The sequence below is a fragment of the Heptranchias perlo genome, unplaced genomic scaffold (assembly GCF_035084215.1).
Source record: "Heptranchias perlo isolate sHepPer1 unplaced genomic scaffold, sHepPer1.hap1 HAP1_SCAFFOLD_44, whole genome shotgun sequence".
Classification (NCBI taxonomy): Eukaryota; Metazoa; Chordata; class Chondrichthyes; order Hexanchiformes; family Hexanchidae; genus Heptranchias; species Heptranchias perlo.
The window spans coordinates 9359667-9372903 of NW_027139453.1; positions in this window are offsets into that span (position 1 = coordinate 9359667).

Consider the following 13237-nt stretch of genomic DNA (forward strand, 5'->3'; position numbering starts at 1 on the left):
GGATCCTTAGATTCATTAACAGAGGCTTACAGTACAAAAGCAAGGACTATTTGTTAACCTTCATAAAACACTGATTCGGCCTCAGCATAATTGTGTTCAATTCTGGGCACCACACTTTAGAAAGACAAGACCTTTGAGAGGGCGCAGAAGGGATTTATTAGGTTTGTACCAGGGATGAGGGACTTCAGTTATGTGGAGAGACTGGAGGAGTTGGGGTTGTTCTCCTTAGAGCAGAGAAGTTTAAGGGGAGATTTGATAGAGGTGTTCAAATTCATGAAAGTTTTTGATGGAGTAAATAGAAACATAGAAACTAGGAGCAGGAGGAGGCCATTGGGCCCTTCGAGCCTGCTCCGCAAATCAATATTATCATGGCTGATCCTTTATCTCAATACCATATTCCCGCTCTCTCCTCATACCCCTTGATGCCTTTTGTGTCTAGAAATCTATCCATCTCCTTCCTAAATATATTCCGTGACTTGGCCTCCTCTGCCTTCTGTGGTAGAGAATTGCACAGGTTCACCACCCTTTGAGTGAAGGAATTTCTCCTCATCTCAGTCCTAAATGTCCTATCCCATAACCTGAGATTGCGACTCCCGAGGTCTCGAGCCCATAGCCAGGGGAAACACCATCCCTGCATCCAGTCCATCTAGCCCTGTCAGAATTGTTTACGTATCAATGAGATCCCCTCTCATTCTTCTAAACTCGAGTGAATACATGCCTAGTCGACCCCATCTCTCCTCATACGACATTCCTGCCATCTCAGGAATCAGTCTGTTGAACCTTCGCTGCAGTCCCTCTATGGCAATTATATCCTTTCTTAAGTAAGGAGACAAAAACTGCACACAATACTCCAGGTGTGGTCTCACCTATGCCATGTATAACCGCAGTATGGCAACGTTGCTCCTGTACTCAAATCCTCTTGTAATGAAGGCCAACATATCATTTGCCTTCCCAACTGCTTGCTGCACCTGCATGTTTGCTTTCAGTGACTGGTGTACAAGAACACACAGGTCCCTTTGCAGATCAGCATATCCCAATCTATTACCATTTAAATAATACCCTGCCATTCTGTTTTTCCTTCCGAAGTGGATAACTTCACATTTATCCACGTTGTACTGCATCTGCCATGTATTTGCCAACTGACTCAACTTGTCTAAATCGCCTTGAAACCTCTTTGCATCCTCCTCGCAACTCGTGACCCACGTAGTTTTGTGTCGTCAGCAAACTTGGAAACACAACATTTGGTTCCCTCATACAAATAATTGATATATATTGAGAATAGCTCGTGCCAAGCACGGACCCCAGCGATACCCCACTAGTCACCGCGTGCCACCCCGATAAAGTCCCATTCATTCCTACCCTATGTTTCCTGTCTGTTAACCAATTTTCAATCCATGCCAGTATATTACCTCCAATCCCATGTGTTTTAATTTTGGACACTAACGTCTTACGTCGGACTGTATCAAAGGCCTGCTGAAGATCCAAATGCACCACATCCACTGATCCTCCATAATCTATTCTAACTGTTACATCCTCAGAAAACTCCAGTAGGTTTGTCCAACACGATTTCCCTTTTATAAATCCATGTTTACTTTGTCTAATCTCGTTAATATTTTTAAGTGTCATGTTATCATATCCTTTATAATAGACTCAAGCATTTTCCGAACAAATTTTGTTAGGCTAACCGGTCTGTCATTCCCTGTTTTCTCTCTCCCTCCTTTTTTAAATAGTGGAGTTACATTTGCCACCCTCCAATCTGCAGGAACTGTTCCATAATCTATAGAATTTTGGAAGATGACAACCAATGCATCCATCATTTCCTCTTTAATACTCTGGGATGCAGATTATCAGGCGCTGGGGATTTATCGGCTTTCAGTCCCATTAATTTCTCCAGCACTATTTTTTTTACTAAAACTAATTTCCTTTAATTCCTCCTTTTCACTGAACCCTTGGCTCCTTAGCATTTCTGGGAAGTTGTTTGTGTCCTCTTCCGTGAAGACAGATTTTGTTTAATTGCTCTGCCATTTCCTTGTTCCCCATTACAAATTCTCTCATTTCTGACTGTAAGGGGCCTACATTTGTCTTCACTAATCTTTTTCTCTTCAGATACTTGTAGGAGCTTTTCCAGTCCGCTTTTATGTTCCTTGCAAGTTTACTCGCGTAATTAATTTTTCCCCTCTTAATCAATCTCTTGGTCATTTGTTGCTGAATTCTAAACTGCTCCCAATGATCAGGCTGGCTACTTTTTCTGGCAACTTTACTTTGCTCCTCTTTGGATCTAATGCTGTCCTTAAATAAGGAGAAACTGTATCCAGTGGCAGAAGGGTCGGTAACCAGAGGGCACAGATTTAAGGTGATGAGCAAAACAACCAGAGAAATATGAGGAAACAGTGGTGTGGAACGAACTGGATCGCTCCTTCATAGGCATGATAGGCCAAATGCCCTCTGTCTGTGCTGTCCATGCCGTGAGACTACGATACTATGTTAATAACTTGAACATCGTAAACAGAATTACACCAATAAAGGCACACATTCCAACAAAAATAGTGAACAAACGTATTTTTTTATTATAATTGAACGCTATTTAAGCTGTACATCACCACTTACATTATGAGACTGCATCAGTCTCTGCACATCGAGCATAAGGTGAGAAATCATCTGTTGTTTCAGCTTCTGTGGCTCTCGAGGGATCAGTTACAATAAAGGGAGGTAAAACAGACAGACCATTCATTGGACCCCCTGCGGGTTCTAAAACTCATTTACTGATGAGATATGAAAAAGTGAAGCGATCACATAATGAAGTTCCTGTAAACCCACTGTTAATAAACACAGGTTCTCTGTTGCAAAGTCGGTCCATCGATGCAGAACAGCGTATATACAGTATTAACACAAACTGAGCACTGATCAGAAATACATTGTTTCTGTTTTACATTTGTCAATTAAACAGAACACAGATACTTTCAGACAGAATATAGAGAAAAGCCAAATCCAGTTATTTCAACACAACGTAACATGGTGATCGATTAAAATAAAGTGATGTTTATATCGTGAAGAAAATCACATTCCGCATGTTCACACTGATGCAAAAGTTAATGATTATTCTCTCAGAATTAACACAGAACGTTTCCCGCCAGTCTGTGACACATCTCAGAACATCACATTCTGGATTTTACGTTGACTTTTACCTGGAAGGCAAACAAACGATATGATAGAGAGAGAGAGAGAGAGCGGGCAAGCAATTCCCCCCAGCACACCCTAGAATCAAATATAGTCTTTCTTCATCACTAAATATTCAGAATATTCTCTCTGATAGTTTCTGTATCATTAACTGTAATAACTATATCCCCACTATCACACAATAGAATAACATGTGGTTAGTATAAAGGGAAATTGTATTTAATTATAAAGCTGCAGCAGGTTCTCTTTTATAGTTTATGAATCATAAATTGTAGAAAACACACTCCCCACAATCAGACAATATAATTAAATACAGCCAGTATTAAAGGGGATTTATATTTAAACAATAAAGACACAGAATGTTCTCTCTGATACTTCCCATCACTCACCATTGTACGACAGTAGATATCACCCGGGTCTCAACGCTTAACCAACATTGGGATATCAGGGAGACAAACAACAGCAGCCGTTGGTTAACACTTGTATCATTATATCGTAGTAGATACAGCACAGATTGAGGCCATTTGGCCCATCCTGCCTGTCCCGGCTCTTTGGAAGAAGTCCTACTACCCCGGCTCTTTCCGCATAGCCCTGTAAATGTTTTCCCTTCCACTATTTATCCAATTCCCTTTTGAAAGTTACTATTGAATCTGCTTCCACCACCCTTTCAGGCAGTGCATTCCAGAACATAACAACTCGCTGCGTTAAAATATGTTTCCTCATTTCGCCTCTGGTTCTTTTGCCAATCACCTTAATTCTGCATCCTTTTTTTACCGACCATTCTGCCACAGTTTCTCCTCATTTACAACATCAAAACCGTTCATGATTTTGAACACCTCTAACAAATCTGCATTTAACCTTCTCTGCTCTAAGGAGAACAATCCCAGCTTCTCCAGTCTCTCCACATAACTGAAGTCCCTCATTCCTGGTAGCATTCAGGTAATTCTCTTTTGTACCCGCTCAAAGGCCTTGATATCATTCCTAAATGGTGGGGCCCAGAATTGAACACAATACACCAGCTGCGGCCTATTTAGGGTTTAAAAAGGTTTACCATAAGTTCTTTGCTTTTATACACCATACCTCTATTGATAAAGCCCTGGATCCTGTATGCGTTTTTTTAACGGCCTTTTCAACTTGTCAACGGCCCGGAAACTGGCTGGAGGAAGGGGAGGCGGTCATGTTGTTGGGCGAGTTGGTGTGGGGCCTCCTGTCAAGTTGCCAGGAAGTAAGCTGCCTGTCCCATCCCGTTGGACATGAGTGTCCAAACCACAGCTTGTGGACACACGTCAACCCTCACCAAGCGCTGGCAATTGGGCCCTCAAAGCCCAGACAACTCGGTCCTCTTTGCGCTTACATTTCTCATTTGCTTTTTTCCAGCTTGAATTTTGTGGATCTGGAGGTTTGCACAGGGCTGCTCTTGGCACTGTTGGTGGATAAACCCCCAATCAGACACCAGGATGGTTCGGATTCACGGCTTGAGACTGAACGCAGATTAACAGGAACAGGGATTTAAACTTACATGTGGCGCAGGGGGCTCAATGTTAATTAGCTATGTCGCCCTTAAGGACGAAAAGCTTGTAAATTTCTGCTTTAGATACATGAAGTCCATGACTCTGAAGTGACCAGTAAGGGGGATGGAGGATGAATGGGAACAGAGGAATATTAGGAACAGGAGGAGACCGTTGAGTCTCTCGAGCCTGTCCCGCCATTCAACTCGATCATTGCCTTTCTATACCTCAACTGCATTTACCCATCTTTGCTCCATATCTCTTCATACCTTTGTCGAACATTTATCCATCAATCTTAGCATTGAAAGCTCCAATTATCCCGCAACATCCACAGCCTTATGAATATAAATAGCACCCGGGACTTGGTACTCCCCCGGCACTGGGATATCAGGGATAGAAACAACTGCAGCCCTTGGTTAATGTGTAATATTCAATATCACTCGGGACTGGACACTCCACCAGCACTGGGATATCAGGGATAGAAACAACTGCAGCCCTTGGTTAATATGTGTAATAATCACTATCACCCGGGACTGGACACTGATTCAGAAATCTGCCGAAACTTCTCCTGGATTCTTCTCCTTCACTTTAAGACCACGTGAAGAATTGCTGCTCCGGCCCTACCTGAATTTCCTGATTGATTTAGACACAGAAATATTCTACTTATCCGGACCTATAGATATTTGTTATTGTACATTTGGGAAAGTTTACACAGATTACCGTCCTCTTGTACTGGGATTCAGTCTTTGCGATAATGGTTAAGTTTGTTTGCAGACACTAAGCTGTCATGTGTTTTCAGTGAATTAATGATATTACCCAGATATACTTCCCTCTGATATATTGACCTGCTGGATGTTATGCCGCCTATTTTCAAATCACAAGGTGAAAGTTCCAGCAGCATTATATCAATATTTCATGTGCAGACAACAAAACTCGAGCACAGAAATCCCCACAACGCCAGGTGCTTCCCGTCAGTTCAACAGAACAGCAAAACACACAGCGACTGGTGTGAGACACTGCAGACTGAGAGCGGCTTTTCACACACTGGGGTTATGGGAAGTCATCCTCGATTCCAAGTGATCACCTTCTATAAATCACTTTCCTTTTTGTTTACAGGGAACACACCGTGTCTTTCCCTCGTACATTTCATCGATGGTAATAATGTGCAACTTCTGATTCCCAGTAAACGTGTCCGTGGGCTCTGCTTCTCTGTGCGAGTCTCACTGAGGGATCACAACACATTTCCTCTAATCTTTGGCAAGTTGCCATAAAAAGTTAAAAGCTCATTTATAGATTGTGACTGTTAAACTGTTCTGAATGGCACAGTTCAGACACGGTCTGTCCCTGGACAGTGGGTAAATACAACAAAACTGGACGATAAATAATCGGCATCCATGCACAGTGGATAAATGCAACATCACTACAGTCAGTGATAATATGAGTCAGTGATAATAGTCAGAGCAGGGTCAGTTGATAAGAACATAAGAAATAGGAGCAGGAGTAGGCCAATCGGCCCCTCGAGCCTGCTCCGCCATTCAATAAGATCATGGCTGATCTGGTCCTAGCCTCAAATCTAAAATCATGTCCAATTTCTTGCCCGCTCCCCGTAACCCCTAATTCCCTTTTCTTCTACGAAACTGTCTATTTCTGTTTTAAATTTATTTAATGATGTAGCTTCCACAGCTTCCTGGGGCAACAAATTCCACAGACCTACTACCCTCTGAGTGAAGAAGTTTCTCCTCATCTCAGTTTTGAAAGAGCAGCCCCTTATTCTAAGATTATGCCCCCTCGTTCTAGTTTCACCCATCTTTGGGAACATCCTTACCGCATCCACCCGATCAAGCCCCTTCACAATCTTATATGTTTCAATAAGATCGCCTCTCATTCTTCTGAACTCCAATGAGTAGAGTCCCAATCTACTCAACCTCTCCTCATATGTCCGCCCCCTCATCCCCGGGATTAACCGAGTGAACCTTCTTTGTACTGCCTCGAGAGCAAGTATGTCTTTTCTTAAGTATGGACACCAAAACTGTATGCCGTATTCCAGGTGCGGTCTCACTGCAGCAATACCTCCCTGTTTTTATATTCTATCCCCCTAGCAATAAAAGCCAACATTCCGTTGTCCTTCTTGATCACTTGCTGCACCTGCATACTAACCTTTTGATTTTCTTGCACTAGGACCCCCAGATCCCTTTGTACTGTAGTACTTTCCAGTTTCTCGCCATTGAGATAATAACTTGCTCTCTAATTTTTCCTGCCAACGTGCATAACCTCACATTTTCCAACATTGTATTGCATCTGCCAAATCTCCGCCCAGCCTGTCTATATCCCCTTGTAGGTTTTTTATGTCCTCCTGAATCTCTACTTTCCCTCCCATCTTTGTATGATCTGCAAACTTTGATATATTACACTTGGTCCCCTCCTCCAAATCGTTAATATCGATTGTAAAGGGTTGGGGACCCAGCACCGACCAACGTTTCCAATACTAAACTGTTCAATAAACAATGGAGGTCCCTGTACAGTGGGTAAATGCATCATCACTGTAGTCAGTGAAAAGACTCAGAGCAGGTTCAGCTCCAAAACAAAACCCTTCAATAAACAATGGGGTCCACATATCCAACCACATACGCACTGCATCTCCAAGACCGCCTATTTCGATCTCTGAAATCTGGCCGGTCACCGCCCCTGCCTCACCTCATCTGCTGCTGAAACTCTCATCCATGCCTTTGTTACCTCGAGACTTGAAGATTCCAATGCTCTCGTGGCTGGCGTCCCATCCTCCATAATCTATAAACTTTTGCATATCCAAAACTCTGCTGCCTGTATCCTAACTCACACCAAGTCCCGTTCTCCGATGGCCCCTGTGCTCGCGGTCCAACATTGGCTCCCGGTCCGGGAACGCCTCTATTTTAAAATTCTCATACTTGTTTTCAACCTCTCCATGTCCTCGCCTCTCCCTATCTCTCTAACCTTCTCCAGCCCTACAAACCTCAGAGATCTCTGCGCTCCTCCAATTAATGCCTCTTGTTCTTCCCCAATTTTAATCTCTCCACCATTTGCCTTCAGCTGCCGAGGCCCTAAGCTCTGGAATCCCCTCGCTAAACCCTTCCGCCTCTCTACCTATTTCTCCTCCTTTAAGACATTCCTTAAATCCTAACTGTTTGATCAAGCTTTTAGTCACCTGCCCTGATACCTCCTTAACTGGTTAGTGTCAAATTTAGTTTGAAAATCGCTCCTGTGAAGCGTCTTGGGACGTTTTACTACGTTAAAAGCGACGTTAAATGCAAGTTATTGTTGTTGTTGGTCCATGTACAGTGGGTAAATGCAGCATCGCTACAGTCAGTGATAATTACATAAAATTGCATTGAATTACGTAGAATTTAGAGCACAGCTACTGGCCATGGTCCATTTGATCTATGCCAGTGTTTATTCTCCACACGAGACTTCTCCCACGCTTCTTCATCTGATCCTATCAACATATCCTTTTATCCCTTTCTCCCTCATGTACTAATCTAGCTTCCCCTTAAATGCATCAAAGCTATTCGCCTCAACCACGCTATGTGGCAGTGAGCTCCATATTCTCTCCACTCTCTGAGTAAACACGTTTCTCCTGATTTCCTTATTGGATTAATTAGTGACCATCTTTTATTTATGCCTACTAGTTTTGCATTCCAACACAAGTGGAAACATCTGCTCTCCGTCTACCCTACGAAACTCCAACATTATTTTGAAGACCTTTATTGTCTCATGCCTCAGCCTTCTCGTTGCAAGAGAAATGAGCCCCATCATGTTCAGTCTTTCCTGATAGATATCAACTCTCAGTTCAGGTGTCGGCCTTATGAATTGTAATTGGACCGTCTTCAGTGCCTCTCTGTCTTATTTATGATATGGAAGCCAGAGCGCTGCACAGTGCACTTTAGGTGTGGTCTAAACAAGGTTCTATATAAGTTTAACATAATTTCTCTGCTGTTCAGTTCGATTCCTCTAGACATGAACCCCATGGCTTTGTTACAATTTGTATGGCCTTGTTAACCTGCGTTTCTAATTTTAATGAATTGTGAATCTGTTCCCCGAGGTCCCTTTGATCCTCTACCCATTTTAGAATCTTATTTTCCAGGGTGTATGTGGCCTCCTTATTTCTCCTGCTAAAATGTACCATCTGCCATAATGAGAGCAGGGTCAGCTCCAATATAAAACTGTACAATAAAAAATAGGGGTCCCAGTAGAGTGGATAAATCCAGTATCACTACAGCTAGTGATAATAGTCAGAGCAGATTCAGCAACAATATAAAACTGTTCAATAAACAGCCATAAATCTGTGCCCTCTGGTTACCGATCCGTCTGCACTGGAAACAGTTTCTCCTTATTTACTCTGTCAAAACCGTTCATGATTTTGAACACCTCTATCAAATCTTCCGTTAACCTTCTCTGCTCTAAGGAGAACAACCCCAGATTCTCCAGTCTCTCCACATAACTGAAGTCCTTCATCCCTGGCACCATTCTCGGCCATCTCTTCTGTAAGGCCTTCACATCCATCCTAAAGTGTGGCACGCAGAATTGAACTGAGGCCTAACCAGTAATTTTAATGGTTCAACGGAACTTCCCTGCTTTTGCTTTGTATGCCTCTGTTAATAAAGCCCTGGATCCCATATGATTTTTTTTTAGCAGCCTTCTCAACTTGCCCTGCCACCTTCAAAGATTTGTGTATGTGCAACTCCAGGTCTCTCTGTTCCTGCACCCCCTTTACAATTGTACTGTTTGGTTTATATTGCCACTCCTCATTCTTGCTACCAAAATGTATCACTTCACATTTCTTTGCGTTAAATTTCATCTGCCATCTGCGAATTGACCAGTCCGTCTATGTCTTGCTGAAGTCTGCAACTATCTTACACATTGTTTACTACATTTCCGAGTTTAGTGTAATCTGCAAACTTTGCAATTATACCCTCTATGCCCAAGTCCAGTTCATTAATATATATCAGAAAGAGCAGTAGTCCTACAAAACCACTACAAAATTCGCTCCAGTCTGAAAAACAACCATTCACCACTGCTCTCTGCTTTCTGTCCCTTAGCCGATTTTATATCCACGCTCCCAATGTCCCTTTAAGCCCGTGGGCTTTAATTTTGCTAACCAGTCTATTATGTGTTTTTTATCAAAGGCTTTTTGAAAGTCCATATATTCAACATCAACCGCACTACCCTCATCAATCCTCTCCGTTACATCATCAAAAAACTCAATCAAGTTAGTCAAACATGATTTTCCTTTAACAAATCCGTGCTGACTTTCATTTATTAGCCCAGACTTTTCCAAGTGCTGATTTATTTTGTCCCGGATTATTGTCTCTAAAAGTTTCCCCACCACCGACGTAAGGCTGACTGGCTTATAATTGCCGTTTTAACCCTCTCCCCTTTTTTGAACAGGGGTGTTACATTTACAATCCTCCAGTCCTCTGGCTTCATCCCCATATCGAAGGAGGATTGTAAGATTGTGGCCAGAGCTTCCGCAATTTCCACCCTTACTTCGCTCAGTAATATGGGATGCATCCCATCTGGACCGGGTGTCTTTTCTAAATTGAGTATTGCCAATCTTTTAAGTATCTCCCCTTTATCTATTTTTATCAATTCCAGTATCACCACTACCTCCTCCTTTATTGGTATACTGGCAGCATCCTCTTCCCTGATGAAGACAGATGCAAAGTATTCATTTTGTACCTCAGCCTTGTCCTCGGCCTCCACAAGATCTCCCCTTTTATCCCTAATCGCTCCCATCTTTCCTTTGACTACCCTTTTATTATTCATATGTTTATAACAGACTTATGGGTTCCCTTTTATGTTAGCCACTAATCTATTCTCATACTCTCTCGTTGCTCGTCTTATTCCCTTTTTAGATTTTCCCTGTACTTTCTTTATTCAGCCTATTCTCTACTGTATTATGAAACTTAAATTCATCATAAATCTCCTTTTTCTGTTTCATTTTAACCTCTTTAACTTTCGTCATTCAGGGAGCTCTAGCTTTGGATACCCTTCCTTTCTCCCCCGTAGAGATCTGTCTACTCTGTACCTGAATCAACTCCTCATTGAAGGCCTTCCATTGTTCAATTACGATTTTGCCTAACAATTTTTGATTCCAACCCACCTGCGCAAGATCCCTTTTAAACTCACTGAAATTTACCCTCATTTTCACATTTGATTGTTCCTTGTCCTTTTCCGTAACTTTTCTAAACCTTATGATATTATGATCACTGTTCCCCAAATGCTGCCCCACTGAAACATGCTCCACCTGCCCGACTTCATTCCTCAGAACTAGATCCAGTACTGTTTCCCTCCTGGTTGGGCCAGAAAAACACTGTTCCAGAAAGTTTTCTTGAACACATTTCAGGAATTCTTCTTCCTTTTTGCCCTTTACTCTGTTACTGTCACAGTCCATATTGGGATAATTGAAGTCCCCCATTATCAGAGCTCCTCTATTGTTCCTTAATTCTAACCAGATTCTGTCTTTGACCCCTCAACTACATCATCCCTTGTCAGTGGTATAATAGTTCATTTGCTCGATACTGCAATGCCCCCTTTTTTCTTTCCTTCCCTATCTTTTCTGAATACCTTGTAGCCGGAATATTAAGTTCCCAATCCACCCATTCTTTAAACCATGTCTCCATTATTGCCACTCCATCATAGTTCCACGTGGCGACTTGTGCCTGCAGATCATCAACCTTATTTACCACACAACTTTCATTTAAGCTCATGCACTCCAATCATAGACTGCCTCGCATTTGACACCTTTTTGATCCCGCTTCTTTCTGAACTATTCGTTACTCTAGTGCTATTTGTCCCTCCCAGTCCTCTGTGCACCTTGATTCTCCTCTCTAATGTGTCATCCTAGTGCCCATTTCCCAGCCAAATTAGTGGAAACCATCTCTCACGGCACAAGTTAACCTCCCCGTGAGGACATTGGTCCCAGCTCTGTTTAGGTGCAACCAGTCCATCTTGAACAGATCCCTCCTGCCCCAGAACTGGTCCCAATGCTCCAGGTATATGAAGCCATCCCTCCTGCACCATTCCTCTGGACACGCATTAACCTGTCTTATTCTACTATTCCTGTACTCACGAGCACATGGCACTGAGTGTAATCTAGAGATTACTACCATTGAGGTCCTGCTTTTTAACTTCCGCCCTAGCTCCTGAATCTCTGACTGGTGGACTTCGACCCTTTTCCTTCCTATGTCATTGGTTCCCACATGGACAACAAATTCTGGCTGTTCCCCTTTCCCGCTCAAGATGCTCTGCACCCGTTCAGTGATATCCTTTACCCTGGCACCAATGATGTAACACACCATGCGAGACTTAGTTCGGCGGTTGCAGAAACGCCTGTCTATCCCCTGACAATCGAATCCCCTGCAACAACTGAATTTCTTTTGCCCCCCTGTGCAGCTGTGTCCCCCAAGGTGCCGTGGATTTGTTCCTGACTGTACTCCCCCGAGGTGTCAACACCCTCACAGGTATTCAACACTCAACATTGGTTGTGAGTGCCACACTGCCAGGGGACTCCTGCATTGCCTGCCTGTTACTCTAGTCTGTCTGGTGGACACCCACTCCCTCTCAGCCTGAACTCTCTGTAGCTGCGGGGTGACCACCTCCTGAAACGTGCTATCCACAAAACTCTCTGCTCCCGTATTTACTGTAGTGACGCCAGCCACCCCTCCAGCTCAGAAACCCTGAGCTCGAGTTCGAGCAATTGGCGACACTTCCTGCACATGTGGTTCTCCAGGACAGACAAAATGTTCTGGAGTTCACACATGACATAGGATGTGCATACGACGGGCCCCAGCTGCCGCGCCATTTTGGCTACAGTCTTTTAAACTTTGTTTAGCTTTTAGGCAATTTACTGTTTGTCTGTCAGTAAAACACTAACCACTAAAAAAAAACACCCAATGAACTAAATACTAACTTGCCCTCGGCGCTGCTCCTTGTCTTTTTTAGATTCCTCGTGCAGCTCCCTTTATGCTCGGCTCAGTCTTAGTCTGCAGTGTTTTGGTCCAAATCACTTAGCACCTCCTTCCCAAGTGCACCTAATTCCACACTCACCAAATTCCCACATTTACCAAATTCCCACATTCACCTAATTCCCAGTTGAAAGTCATCACTCTGTTCACATTTCAGTCTATGAGAGTTTCACTCTCTGTCTTTCCCAACCTCTGTGCTAAAGCCTTTTATCATCATAAAATCTCATCATATTCAGTTTTGTCATTCGCTCCTTCATTGTATTGGGTGAATGCCTTTTTCTTTCGATTCAATTTCATCCTCACCTCTTTCTTTACACATGTTATCTCATTTGTTGCTCCAATATTCTTATTGCGTCATAAAAACATAAGAACATAAGAATTAGCAGCAGGAGTAGGACCGACAGCCCCTTGAGCCTCCTCCACCTTTCAATAAGATCATGGCTGATCTTCTACCTCAACTCCATTTTCTCCGAGAGTCTAAAAATCTACCTATCTCTGCCTTGTATATAATTAACGACACAGCATCCAAAGCCCTTTGGGGTACAGAATCCC